This window comes from Canis lupus, chromosome 10 (genome assembly GCF_048164855.1).
Source record: "Canis lupus baileyi chromosome 10, mCanLup2.hap1, whole genome shotgun sequence".
Classification (NCBI taxonomy): Eukaryota; Metazoa; Chordata; class Mammalia; order Carnivora; family Canidae; genus Canis; species Canis lupus.
Window position 1 is genome coordinate 20306144 of NC_132847.1, and position 14018 is coordinate 20320161.

Sequence of the window (14018 nt, forward strand, 5' to 3'; positions counted from 1 at the left end):
CCTGGAGATCCGGGATCGAGTCCCACGTCGGGCTCCCTGCATGGAGCCTGCTTCTCCCTCTGCCTGTGTCTCTGCCTCTCTCTCTCTCCTCTGTGTGTGTGTGTGTGTGTCTGTCTGTCATGAATAAATAAATAAAATATTTTTTTTTATAAAAAAGCACCTTGCAGATATGCATCCTTATGCATATGTTGCCAATTCACTTACGAAGTTACACTGGATGACTTGTCTTTTGGGGTCCATTTATGCCATTATTACCTTCAAGAGAAGAAATATAAATGAAGTATATTTGTGTGGTTGTAATTTAATGACTTCAGACTATGCTAAAATATCATTTCCTTGTGTGTCTTAGGTAAAATTTTAAATGAAAATTTGAATTTATAAGTTAGAAGGCAAAAGTTTTCTTGATTTAAAAAAATAATTCAGGTTATAGTATTTAAAAATGAGATAGGAAATAGGATTCCTCAACGCATAAATTATGATTTCTCATAATTAAACACATATTCTTCAAGGACAGTTTCTGCATTTTTCTCCCTCTGAGCTCTTTCTAAGCAATGCTGTTGAGCTTCACACTTTAACTCTCACTTTGCAGTGGATGGTTTAAATTTCCTCTCCAGGCTCTGAGCTTTAGACATAAAGCTAGAACTGTAGTCTCCCCCCTAACTAAAATCAATATTGTGAATATTTGCAGTATTCTTCTACAAGATAATCAGATGCATCACTTTTCTTTTGAAAAATTAAACTTGTAACAGGGTCATTATTATAAAGGATTATTAAATCTAAACTCTCCCTTTTATTAGTCAAGGTTTTTCAAATTTTGCTCTCAGGCTATCTTTTAAAATTTATTTTTACCACTACTTTTCACATATGCTATATTCCACACAATTTGATCTTGCCATTTGTCATAGGCATCTTGCAATTTCTCTATATTCGTGATCACCTTTACTCCGTAGGGCAGCCATAGAGATGTGTCATTCAGATCTCTTTAAGAGAAACTGCTGTTGCCTGCTGACTTTGAAAACCTGCAGGAGCCAGCCCTGTAAATGTTAAGGCCACACTTCCCTGAACTATTCCCAGCCAGTGACAGAGCATAGCAGGTTATGAGTACTGGCCCTTTTCTGCCCTATGCAGTATTCCTCAAACTAACAACTTTGGTTCAGGCACCCCCATCCTGCCTGAGCCTTTCTCAGAACAGTGCTGTCATGTGAAACTCATTACTTAATCCTTCTAAAGGAACAAGACTGCAACATGGTCTGAAGCTCTCTAACTCTTGCATTTTCTTTCTTTCTTCCTTTCTTTCTTTCTTTCTTTCTTTCTTTCTTTCTTTCTTTCTTTCTTTCTTTCTTCCTTCCTTTCTTTCTTTCTTTCTTTCTTTCTTTCTTTCTTCTTCTTTCTTTCTTTCTTTCTTTCTTTTTTTCTTTCTTTTTCTTTCCTTCTTTCTTTTCTTTCTTTCTTCTTTCTTTTCTTTCTTTCTTTCTTTCTTTCTTTCTTTCTTTCTTTCTTTCTTTCTTTCATCTTTCTTTCTTTCTTTCTTTTCTTTATTTCCCCCAATAAATTTCTGGCATCCATAAGCCCATACTGCTTCTCAAAAGATCTTCTCACCTTTTAAAATAAAATTCAAATGCAGTTCATCAACACTTCTCTAGTTAACTCAGAGTAACTTTTTTCCTCTCCTGTCCCATATTCTTTCATTTCTCTTTTCATATTTTACACCTTTTAAAATTTATGAATAAGTCAGGTTTAATGGTAAAATAAAATAAATCCTTGTTTACAATCACCTAAAGGCAGCTATCCCTATAAGAGGAAGAGGGTAAACACACCAGCCAAGGTTGAGAGAGGACGGTGAACTTAGCTTGAAAAACTGTGGGTAAGCATAAAACCAATTTGAATATTATAACCATTTGTTCACATTTGACATTCACCTGTGTGATATATAATGGTATGATTACTTTAAAAATATTTTAATTTAGCCTTCAAGGAAAATTGACATTCCAGGGACCAGTAACAAATCAATCCTGTGGATTTTCATTCTCTTCACACATGACACTGTGTATGCTCTACTTTAAGATGGATGATATGGGACTGTAATCTTTTTAGACAACCAAATTCATATGAAGGTCTTATTGCCTTATTTTTTTTTATCTTATTTTTTCCTTTTTTTTCTCTCTCCTCTCTTTCCCACTATATTCTTTCCTTCTATCCTTATCTCCTTTCCCTTCCCCCATGCTTACTTCTCGTTTTTATCACTTGAACATAAAATGCAAAGTAGCATGCATAGAGCTCAAATAGAAGCATGAATATGTACTAATCAGAGCACTGTGACAAGGAGATTGTATCTGGACAAGGGACTTGAGGTGAACTAGGAGCTTTCTAAAGAAAAGGTAAAAAGGTGTAAGAAATTTCTAGGCAAAAGTAACAATGTTTATAGTGATAGAGATCACAAAAAAGAACATGTAATTTGCTGGTACTGGTGAAGATCTTAGTATATATATGGAATTTAAATTGCAAAGAATAGATCTTTTTAAGAATATTTATTTATTTATCAGAGAGAGAGAGAGAGAGAGTGAGTACACACATGTGTACCCAAGCAGGAGGAAGGGCAGAGGGAGAGGGAGAGAAATCCAGCAGATTCCCTGCTGAGCACGGAGCAGGACACAGGCCTGAATCTCAGGACCCTGAGATCATGACCTGAGTGGAAATCAAGAGTCAGACACTTAACCAACCAACTGAGCCATTCAGGTGCCCCAGGAGATAGATCTTTTATGTCATAATAATGCATTAGATTTTTTTTCCTAATGTCAGTAGTGAACTAATGAAGATTTTTTGGTTTTTGGTTGTTTTGCTGTTGTGGGTTCTCTTTGTGAGTTTTATTTTGTTTAGGTTGGGATTTATATAATCAAATTTGGAGTTAGGTAAAATACTTCTGATGGTGGTTTAAGAGTAAACTGGAGGAAAGGAACTGAATAATGCCTAGCATAATGTATTTAGGATACCAATAGATGTTAATGAGCTGGATACTTAATGAGCTAGATACTGAATATGTACATGAATGGATGCATAGTCAATTCATTAAGGAAGTTATTGATACCCACTGAAATGCTTAGCTCCTAAAGAGGAGAACTCTACCATTCAGATATTTCCAAATTATTTTAAAATGTTTGCTTGTGCATTATTTAGGGTTGGTAATTGTTCATGAATTCAAGACAATTACTAAGCCATATGAATGATTGACAGTCTTCATAGTTTATTAGTAGTTATAAGAATGTGATAATCTGAAGTGTGAATTAAGCCAGAACATTTTCATGGCTTAATGTCTATAAGGGAGCCTGTTATCCCACATGAGAGTGTCTGTTTATAATCAGATTAGCCATGGCCTAGAAGGAACTATTCAGAGAGAAATTTGGAGGACTTTTTTTTTTTTTGTTACTATCAAAATCTGAGGCCAATTGTAGCATCAGCTTTGGTAAGCAATTCTCAAATAATATAATACATATAAATTTCTAAAATCATCCAAAATTTAGTTTCCTGTTTGTACAACTAATTAGACAAAATGCATACCCGAGCTATAGGACAAAAACTATTAGAGGTCAGGTTACATTTCTATTTCAAGTTCTCCCAAATAACTAAAATGTCATTCTTTTGTTTTTCTTTTCTCTTTTTAAAGATTTTATTTATTTGAGAGAGAGAGAGAGTAGGAGTGGAGGAGGGGCAGATAGGGAGAAGGAGAAGCAGTCTCCCCCCACTGAGCAGGGAGCCCAACATTGGACTTCATCCCAGAACTCTGAAATCATGACCTGAACCAAAGGCAGTAAACTGTTATTATTTTCATTTCCATCTTCCCTGTGTTAAATCTGAGCTCTTTTAATCTCATGTAGTTAGGTTTTCATTTATATTTTTGGGGAATAAAGTATAGGGGAGCAGGGAGACCAGGTAAAGGTCACTGCAGCATTCCATATTGTAGATATAATGTCCTAGGCTGGGCTAAGGATCACGGTGGTAAGAAATTGTTGGATTCTGGTTATATTTTTAAGAGCAAGGCCAATGAGATTTGATTTTAGGGATGTAAAATGGAAAGAAAAGAATCAAGGATGGCTCTAAGTATTTTGGCCTGAGAAAATAGTTGAATGGATTTACTGCTTGCTGACATGGAGAAGACCATGTTGAAAGTAGAGATGTCAGTGTTCAGAGTTGAGCATTTTAAATTTAAGTCACCTATGTCTGGATGGAGATGTTAACTAGGCAATTGGATACATGACCCTGGAATTCAGAGGAAGTCCAGACTGGAAATATGAATTTGAAATAATAAATAATAATATTTATTTGACAGATAAAGGAGGTGCTATGCTCTGAAAAAGCAAGTCAGGAAGAAGAGCCACTTGGAATAAGGGCTAGTTGAATAGTGATGAGCTGTTTTTTATGTGTTGATATTGAAGAACACATGAGTTTGGTCACATATGGTCAATGCCCACCTAGCTATATAGACTAGTGTTACAAACTTAGGAGTCACAGGTGTTTAGATGGAAATGAAACCATGAGAGTAGATGAGATCATCTCCTAAGTATGATCTCAGATCATCATAGAGTAGCAAAAGAGGAACAAAGAAGAGCAGGGAACGGAAAAGAACAGTAGTAAAAGGAAAGAAAAAAAAAAAGGAAAGGGAGGAGGAAGAGAGAGTTGGGAAATCCCAACACTGACGTGGCTGTTAGATTCCAATGAAGGGCTGTTAGAAGGATATATTTGAAAATTAAATGGAAAATGAGAAAGGGTGGAGTCATTGAATTTAGAGAGAAAATGGTTTCACAAAAATTAAGAACAAGCTTAGAGATGTATCAAAGATCTATCAGTTAGTTCCTCTATCTCAGGCTATATGATCTGATCCTTGAGAGATGTGAAATTAACTCTCTAATAAATTATAAATACAGTAAAACTTAAATAAATTTAAATAAAATGCAAAAAATCCTGGGGAGGATAGCAAGTAGAGAGGATCACTGACTATGAAGAAAGTTTTGGCTGAATTCAGTAAGCCTCTGAAACAATTTGAAAACCATGCATTTAAGGTTTCAAACTAGTGTGTATTTAATAAAGTACTGAGGCTACCAGCTCACGTCAGGCAGTTTCCACTTCTAAACGGAACATTTTTCCCTCCTCACATTTCTCATTGTGCTTAGGTTGGCAAAATCTTAAACCTCGATGTTTTCACTTAGAAATATCCTAAAACTTAGATGATATTCTTATGTCAGAAATGGGCCGACAGATGAACACAGTTAAGCAGGCCCAAGTTTTTAACAACACCTTAATTTCTCTGGTTTGATCTCATGTTTTCAGAGACCTTTACAATGCCTCCAGGCTATCCAAAATTTAGCACCAAAAGTCCAGTATCTTGGACACCTACTGAATCCCAAGCAGACCAGGAAAGTCAGTCACCTTTGCAGAGTACTGGTAGGGCATAGCATAGCAGAGAATAGCGAGCCAAAAGATACAAAATGTACTTACCATTCAGTTGAGTGAGAAGAAAACTAACACCAAAAAAGAATCCTCTACAAAGAAAACCAAGTTAAAATCCAATGAATGAAAAAACAGGATTTCAAAAATAAAATGGTGAGAATCAATCACATAATCAAGTGACTGCTAATTATGCCAGGTATTTGTGCAAGAAAAAGTGAGAAAAGTAGAGGGGTTTTTTTGTTTGTTTGTTTTTTGTTTGGTTTGTCTTGGTTTTGTTTTTTTGTTTTTTTCCAAATGGTCAAAATAACAAAGTAGAGACAGGGTCCACCATGGTGTTTAGACGAATCTTTCATTTGCCATACACGCTATGAATTTGTTATTTGATTTCAGCTATTGATATTTCCTAAGTGATCATTTTAATTCTTATGTCAAATGGCTATTTAATCTTTATATTCCCCTTCAAATTTGTTCAAGTGCTTCACATGTTATTACTTATTTTTTTTCCTGTTTTCTACTTATATTCTAGGTGGGATATCAGAAAACAAATAGCGATAGGACCTTCCTCAGGTTTCCAGAAACATGGTCCCAGGTGCTGATGATGAGATGGCAAGATAATTAAAGCTAAATAGAAACATCAGGCTGTATCTACTATAGTGGGATTATAGTATTTATATTATCATGGGGAACAACCCAACCTCTCATGGCCTGCCTATAAATCTTAAACTATCTAGTTTTTATTAATTTTATTCAGAATTGTCAATGAGTAGAAAATATCTTCTCAGTCATTGTATATAAATAATTATTAATATTATATCAATAATAATTTCTTTTAAACATATGGAATAACTCATAATCCCATGGTTATTTGGCCCACTTGAATGAGTGGTTTTCTCTGTTAAATATCAGACCTCCCAATAAGTATTACAAAGTACGTACACATTTTTCACTTCTTTGTAGCAAAATAAAAAGGAAGATTTTTTTGAAAATACTCTTTTTCAATGTTCATCCCTGGAACAAGTCTGAGATTTGTTTCTACTAACTTTGAAAGCCTACATGATATGCTTACAAATAGCTTTTCTTCAGCAGCTTGAATTACTGCCCAAACTTAATTTATTTCCCTTACATATAAATTTCTAAAATCATCCAAAATTTAGTTTCCTGTTTGTACAACTAATTAGACAAAATGCATACCCGAGCTATAGGACAAAAACTATTAGAGGTCAGGTTACATTTCTATTTCAAGTTCTCCCAAATAAACTAAAATGTCATTCTTTTGTTTTTCTTTTCTCTTTTTAAAGATTTTATTTTTTTGAGAGAGAGAGAGAGAGTAGGAGTGGAAGAGGGGCACATAGGGAGAAGGAGAAGCAGTCTCCCCCCACTGAGCAGGGAGCCCAACATTGGACTTCATCCCAGGACTCTGAAATCATGACCTGAACCAAAGGCAGTAAACTGTCATTATTTTCATTTCCATCTTCCCTGTGTTAAATCTGAGCTCTTTTAATCTCATGTAGTTAGATTTTCATTTATATTTTTGTTCTATAATCTTTAAATTTTTTTTATTTATGATAGTCACAGAGAGAGAGAGAGAGAGAAAGAGAGAGAGGCAGAGACATAGGCAGAGGGAGAAGCAGGCTCCATGCACCGGGAGCCCGATGTGGGATTTGATCCCGGGTCTCCAGGATCGCACCCTGGGCCAAAGGCAGGCGCCAGACCGCTGCGCCACCCAGGGATCCCCTGTTCTATAATCTTTATTCTTCATTTATATCTTTGCTCACACCGGGTTGCTGAGAAGTAGCTAAGTAATGAAAATCTTATATTTGGAACAGTGGTTTTGAAGATAATGTCCATGTACCAATTTACTTACCATTTACTGAACATATATTTTTGACATGGAATGCACTGGTGAATAAAGAAAATAAAATCTTTATTCTTATTTTGTTTACATTCTCATGCATTCAGGGGTGAAGGAGTAAACAATAAAAAGCACCTAAATGAATAGTACACATTACAAATAAGTAATCCAAAGAAAATAAATTTGAATCTATGATAAAGAGAGATGAGAATCTCTAGATTGGTTGATTAGGAAGGCTGATACCTAAAATGCCAGAGGTAACTATCCCTGCATTAAACTATAAGGTTAGAGGATTCCAGGTAGAGGGGAGACCAAGTAACTCCTGCTTAGCTTAGAACAGCATTTTTGTGTTTTAGAAGTAGAAAAAGAGAGAGATCAGGATAACTAGAGCATATTGAGGATGAGAGGATAAGAGATGAGCAAGAATGGAAGCTGAAGAAGAGAACAAATATTCAGGAATTGAACTATTTGGGCACTTAGAGCTTATATTAAAAGCTTGGACTTTACCCCAGGAGCAATACAGTCATTGGTAAAAGGCATGAGAGAGGTCTAAGGAAAAGAGTGACAAGAAGTAACTCAGTTTTTAATGATCAGTCCCAGTGTCTGCTTAGAGCCAGTAGAATGGCAAGGCTATCATAATGGCAAGGCTTGGAGAATGGACAATAGAGCAAAAGGGACAGGAAGAAGACAGTTGGGAAGATACTTTAATAGCCAAGGCAAAAATAACTGTGGGTAGAACTGGGATGCTTTTAGGGAAAACTGAGAAAACCAGTCAGCCTTCTTTTTTTGAAGGCTAAACCTATAGAATTTGCTGATGAAATGGGTGTGGGTGATGATTTTTTTAAAAAGCAATCAAGGATTCTTCTTTTCTGCTTTAGCAACTGGGTGGAGAGTTGGCTTATCAACACAGATAGGAAAATTGGATAGGGAAGAGAGAATCAGGATTTCTGCCTTGGGCCATTTCAGTGTGGGCTGTCTAGGAGATACATAAGTGGAAGTGTCAAGTAAGCAATTGGCTACATGATTTCTCACTTTAGTGAAGTCTGAGTTGATATAAAAAGAAGAGCTAAGAGAAGAAAATATTTCAAGTTGGAATGAGTGAACAACTTGGAATTCTGCTGAAAAGAGAAGCATGGTCACTGGGAAATAAGAACTTTGGAAATATTGATTATTTTAGCAAGAATTTTTTCATTAGGTAGTGTGGATGGATTCCATACTAGAGTGGACTGAGACAAGAATTGTGTTTGAGGAACAGAAGATCATGACCACGGAGATTGTAATTTATGCTTCCTGACACTGAGTATCTTTTCAAGTGCTTGTTGATAATTTATATATTTTCGTTTGTGAAGGGTCTACTCAAATCTCTTTGTAATTTTGAGAAGCTGTTTGTTCTATGCTGTAGGTAGAAATCCTTCATGAGATACAGGTTTTCTAAATATTTTTTCCAGTCTGTGACTTGCCTTTTTATTTCATTATTGGTGTCCTTTGAAAAGCAAAATATTCTAATTTTGATGAAGTCCATTTTATCAAATTTTTCCTTTTATTGTTAGTGGTTTTTTTTGTCGCAAATGTCTAAGAAATCGCTGCCTCCCTTTAACTTATGAAATATTAATTTTATTGAATTCATTAAAAATTTATTAAATAAATTTATTTGTTAACAATTTAGTAAATATTTAATTTACAAAAAAATTAATTAACTCATGAAATATTCTCCTGTTTCCTTCTAGGATCTTTATGGTCCTAATTTCACTATATATGTATATGTATATTTATCCATATATACACATGCGTATATATATTCACACACAGCAGTATAGATATGTATATTCCATTCATCTCTACTAATTCTATTTTTTGATCTGTCAGCTTATTTATCCACTTTTTACAGTATGTAAGTTCAAATTTATTATTTATGTTTGTACCACCTATGTTTTATGGCACTAATAAGATTGCTTTATTTTAACTTTTTTATGTGTCATATGAACAATATATTTTTAGAATTTGATTTCATTCATTCAGGGACAATCTTTTAATTGGTGAGTTTAACCATTTTATATATATTTTAATAGTGTGATATTGGTACCTTTCATATGAATTTTATATTTTGTGTACATTCTTATTCTTTTTTTCTTTTTTTTATTTCTCTTGGATAAAGTTATTTTCTGTTGGTTTACTGCTTATATAAACGCTATTTTCCCTTTATGATGGTTGTCTTTAATAAATGTATGCTCATATTTATTTACTCACTGTTATTTCTTTAGAATTATTGGTATCTATATCATCTTCCTTATAAGAAATATCCTTTACTCACTTCCATGTATTTTTGGGCTCCAAAGTCTCATGTGTATAATGTCTATAACTATAATTTATCTCTATATAAATAAAGAGGATATACTTTCTCTTTATTTCTTTATTTGATCTTAGTCTTATTTATTTGCTTATTCATTTATTTGGTATGGTAAAATAATAAACCTCATTACCAAGACATTTTATCAGAGTTTCTTAACAGTATCTCCAGGATCTGCTTCTCTTCTTACATAAAACTTCATCAAAAATAATTTTCTATATAGGTCTTCATACACCTCTAAATATTTTTATTAAACTAAATTTTGAATAAAAATATATCTGAATATAAACTTCTAAATTCAGGGACGCCTGGGTGGCTCTGCAGATGAGCATCTACCTTTGGCTCAGGATGTGATCCCAGGGTCCTGGGATCTAGTCCCTCATCAGGTTCCCTCTGCCTATGTCTCTGCCTCTTTCTCTCTACAATAAAATAAAATCTAAAATAAATAAATAAATAAATAAATAAACCTAAATTCAGATTTTTTTTTTTTACTTAAAAAAATCACTTTATTGTCATTTTATTTTTACTAAAGCATGGCACACATATAAAAAGCAAAGAAATCATAAAAGGTGAATTATCACACAGTAAATATACCCATGCTACCACCAATGAGCCTAAGAAAGAGAACTCTATCAATGTCCAAAAAGCACCCTGACACGCCTCCTCTCAGTTACCACTCCATCTCTCTCCTGAAATGTTTTCACAGTCCTGTTTCTATGCTCATTGATCAGACTTGTGAATTTTTCTATATAATTAGAATCCTACTGCGTGTATTCTCTTAGGTCAGGCTTTTTTTCCCCCCTCAATGTGATGTTTGTGAGATTTACCATTTGTATTGTGGTTTATTTTTATTGTTTTATAATATTCCATTACATGAAATTACTGATTTCACTGTCGGTGAGTATTTCCAGTTTTTGCCTATTATCAGTAGTTCTACTGTGAACATTCAGGCACATACCTCTTGGTATGTATGTCCATTGGAATTGGTTGGCTGTACATGTAGTAGGAAATTTACCAAGCAGAGAATATGCCAGTGTTTAATTTCAGCAGCTCACACCAAAGACCTCACCTCTCTGCCCTTTTCCCTCCTAAGTTGTGACCTTTCTAGTCCTTGTTACTGCAGCAGCTTTCATATCTTTAAAAGGAGAGTTTTTCATTTTGTCTAGTTGTTTTAGTTGTTCTTAGTAGTCCAGAATATCTTGTATATGTAGCATAACTATTTATTCTTTTTTAAAAAATTCCCCCTACATCATGAAAATACATGACTAATTTGCCTGTGAATATATTCTTGAACTTGTTTACACGCCATATTCTTTATATTCTCACATCTGTCATTTTCAAACCATTCTTGTTTTCCTTTTTATGCAACCTGTGGAGTCATTTTTAACATTTCCATAGTTAAGGTGGCCACCTATTCTACCCTGATTTTTAGTTATATATTTTAAAGGTTTGGAGAATGAGGTAATTTTTTTTTTGCTAAATTATTAAAAGCAGTCACATTCTATGCCGTAATCAACTGAAGAATTTGTAAATTGTCAACTTAGGAATAATTCATATCTGTTTACAAAATCATAAATTACACAGCACACTGTCGGTAGATTTTATTTCCGCTTTCAAATATTCCTCTACTAGGTTTGCTACTGGGCATGTTCTTTCTCTTGATCACCACTTACTGATGCTTTTAGGGACATGAGGGGGCAAGTGAGATAACCAAAGGACAGGTGAGTTTTGGATCCCAAACAGAATTTCAAAGAGGAAGTAAAAGGAGAAGACAACAGTGTTTAGTCATCCACCTCTCAGAATAATTGAATTTAACTTTCAAAAAGGAAGTTTGAGAGATTGTAACCTAAATTCTTTTACTAACAACATTTCCTATTTCTGCTATGACTAGGATAAGTTAAACATGGCAAGTAAATAGTTCTCTTTTGAAAAAACAAGAACCATATGATTCTCTCAATAGATACAGAGAAAGAAAGCTTTTGACAAAATACAACATCCGTTCCTGATAAAAATTCTTTAGAGTGTAGGAATAGAGGGAATATTCCTAGGCATCCTAAAAATCATGTACAAAAAGCCCACAGCAAATATCATTCTCATTGGGGAAACACGGGGAGCTTTTCCCCTAAGATCAAGAACACGACAGGGATGTCCACTCTCACCACTGCTATTCAACATAGTACTAGAAGTCCTAGCCTCAGCAATCAGACAACAGAAAGAAATAAAAGGCACTCAAATTGGCAAAGAAGTCATCAAACTCTCCCTCTTCACAGATGACATGATACTGTATATAGAAAACCCAAAGGACTCCACTCCAAGATTGCTAGAACTCATACAGTAATTCGGCAGTGTGGCAAGATACAAAATCAATGCCCAGCAATCTGTGGCATTTCTATACACTAATAATGAGACTAAAGAAAGAGAAATTAAGGAGTAAATCCCATTTACACTCACACCTCGGTGTCCAACGAAAGATGAATGGATAAAGAAGCTGTGGTCTATGTATACAATGGAATATTCCTCAGCCATTAGAAAGGACGAATACCCACCATTTGCTTCGATGTGGACGGAACTGGAGGATATTATGCTGAGTGAAGTAAGTCAATCGGAGAAGGACAATCATTATATGGTCTCATTCATATAGGGAATATAAGAAATAGTGAAAGGGATTAAAGGGGAAAGGAGAGAAAATGAGTGGGAAATATCATAAAGGGAGACAGAACATGAGAGACTCCTAACTCTGGGAAATGAACAAGGGGTGGTGGAAAGGGAAGTGGGTGGGGGGTTGTGGTGACTGGCTGATGGGCACTGTGGGGGGCACTTGATGGGATGAGCACTGGGTGTTATACTATATGTTGGCGAATCGAACTCCAATAAAAAATATATATACAATAAATAAATAAATACATAAATAAATATAAATAAAAACAATGGGTTTCATTGTCTTCTGAAGTACGTATATGTTGGTTTCAGATTTTCATTTTACTTATTTATTTTTAAGGACTTTTTTTATTCATTTGAGAGAAAGAGCACACAAGCAGGGAGAGGGGCAGAAGTGGGAGAGAATCTTAAGCAGACTCCTGGCTAAGTACAGAGCTGATGCAAGGCTTGATGTCACCACCCTGATCATGATCTGAGCCAAAAATCAAGAGTTGGCTGTTTAAGTGACCGAGCCACCCAGGTGCCCCAGGTTTTAGGTATTTAAAATTATTTTTGATTTACCTACATTCCAAAGAACACTTGATTTACAAATGTAACCTATGACCAGGTACCACCAAAAGCACAGGAAAGCACCTTCTCTCTCTCATTTGTAGAACTGTTACCATTTTGGCTCCTGCTTAATTTGTAGCTACTCAGTATCACTGCTTCTCAAGGTTGTATCTCCTGATACACCATAGTTCAGGTAATGTAAAGAAAATGGAACTATTAACATATAAACTAATGCAGAAACCAATATTAATGAAACTATTTTCCATTTGGCTTTAAAGTTTGTCAACTTTTTTTTCAAAGAAATTAGATTAGTTTTATAATCCTCCACAGTAGAATTGTGATCTATATAAATGTCTTATTACTCTTACTAATCAGAATAGTGAAACTTCATTAATTTGTATCCTTAATTGATAATTGAAACTGACATATAAGACAGATACTGCAGTTTACATTTACTAAGCCTGTGTAATAAGAACTGACTTTTTAAAATAGACCTGATTTCAGAGTGTATGTAAAGGTATAAAGAAAATATTTTTATACCATTATTCAAGAAGAGTACACATATTTAATTTCCAGAAAGGGCCCAAAGAAGCCAGACATTTGTCTAATAGATCAGGCAAAAGGAAAATTTGGAAATACGATTCATATTTTTTTAGCATGTATATAATGATTTTTCCTCAATGTCTTTTTCTAAGTTTTCACCTCTGCAGTTAGTTCAGATCAGTGAGAGCATCTGTATACTTAACTCTCTTAAACTGTTAAACAAAATGCAATATTTAAATATTATCATTTCAGTTTAACATGTCATTGGAGAAAATCAAAAAAATTGTAAAAGCTAAGTAGATGCATAATCAACATAGATTACCATCTATATCAGAAAATTAGAAAAAAAGAAATATAAATTCCTATATATATTCCTATATATATTCCTATAAATATGAATTCCTGAGCCTGTCTACAGATATCTTTATAAATAGTTAAAATTTAAAACACTGACCAAACCAGTGAGTGGCAAAAAAAAAAAAAAAAAAAAAAAAAAAAAAAAAGAAAAAAGAAAGAAAGGGGGGCAACTTGACCCAACTTGATTGTGAAAGGGCACAATCACTTGGAAAATGATTTGATAGTGTTTTACAAAGTTTATGTGTTCCTACCTCAGCTGTTGTACTTCTT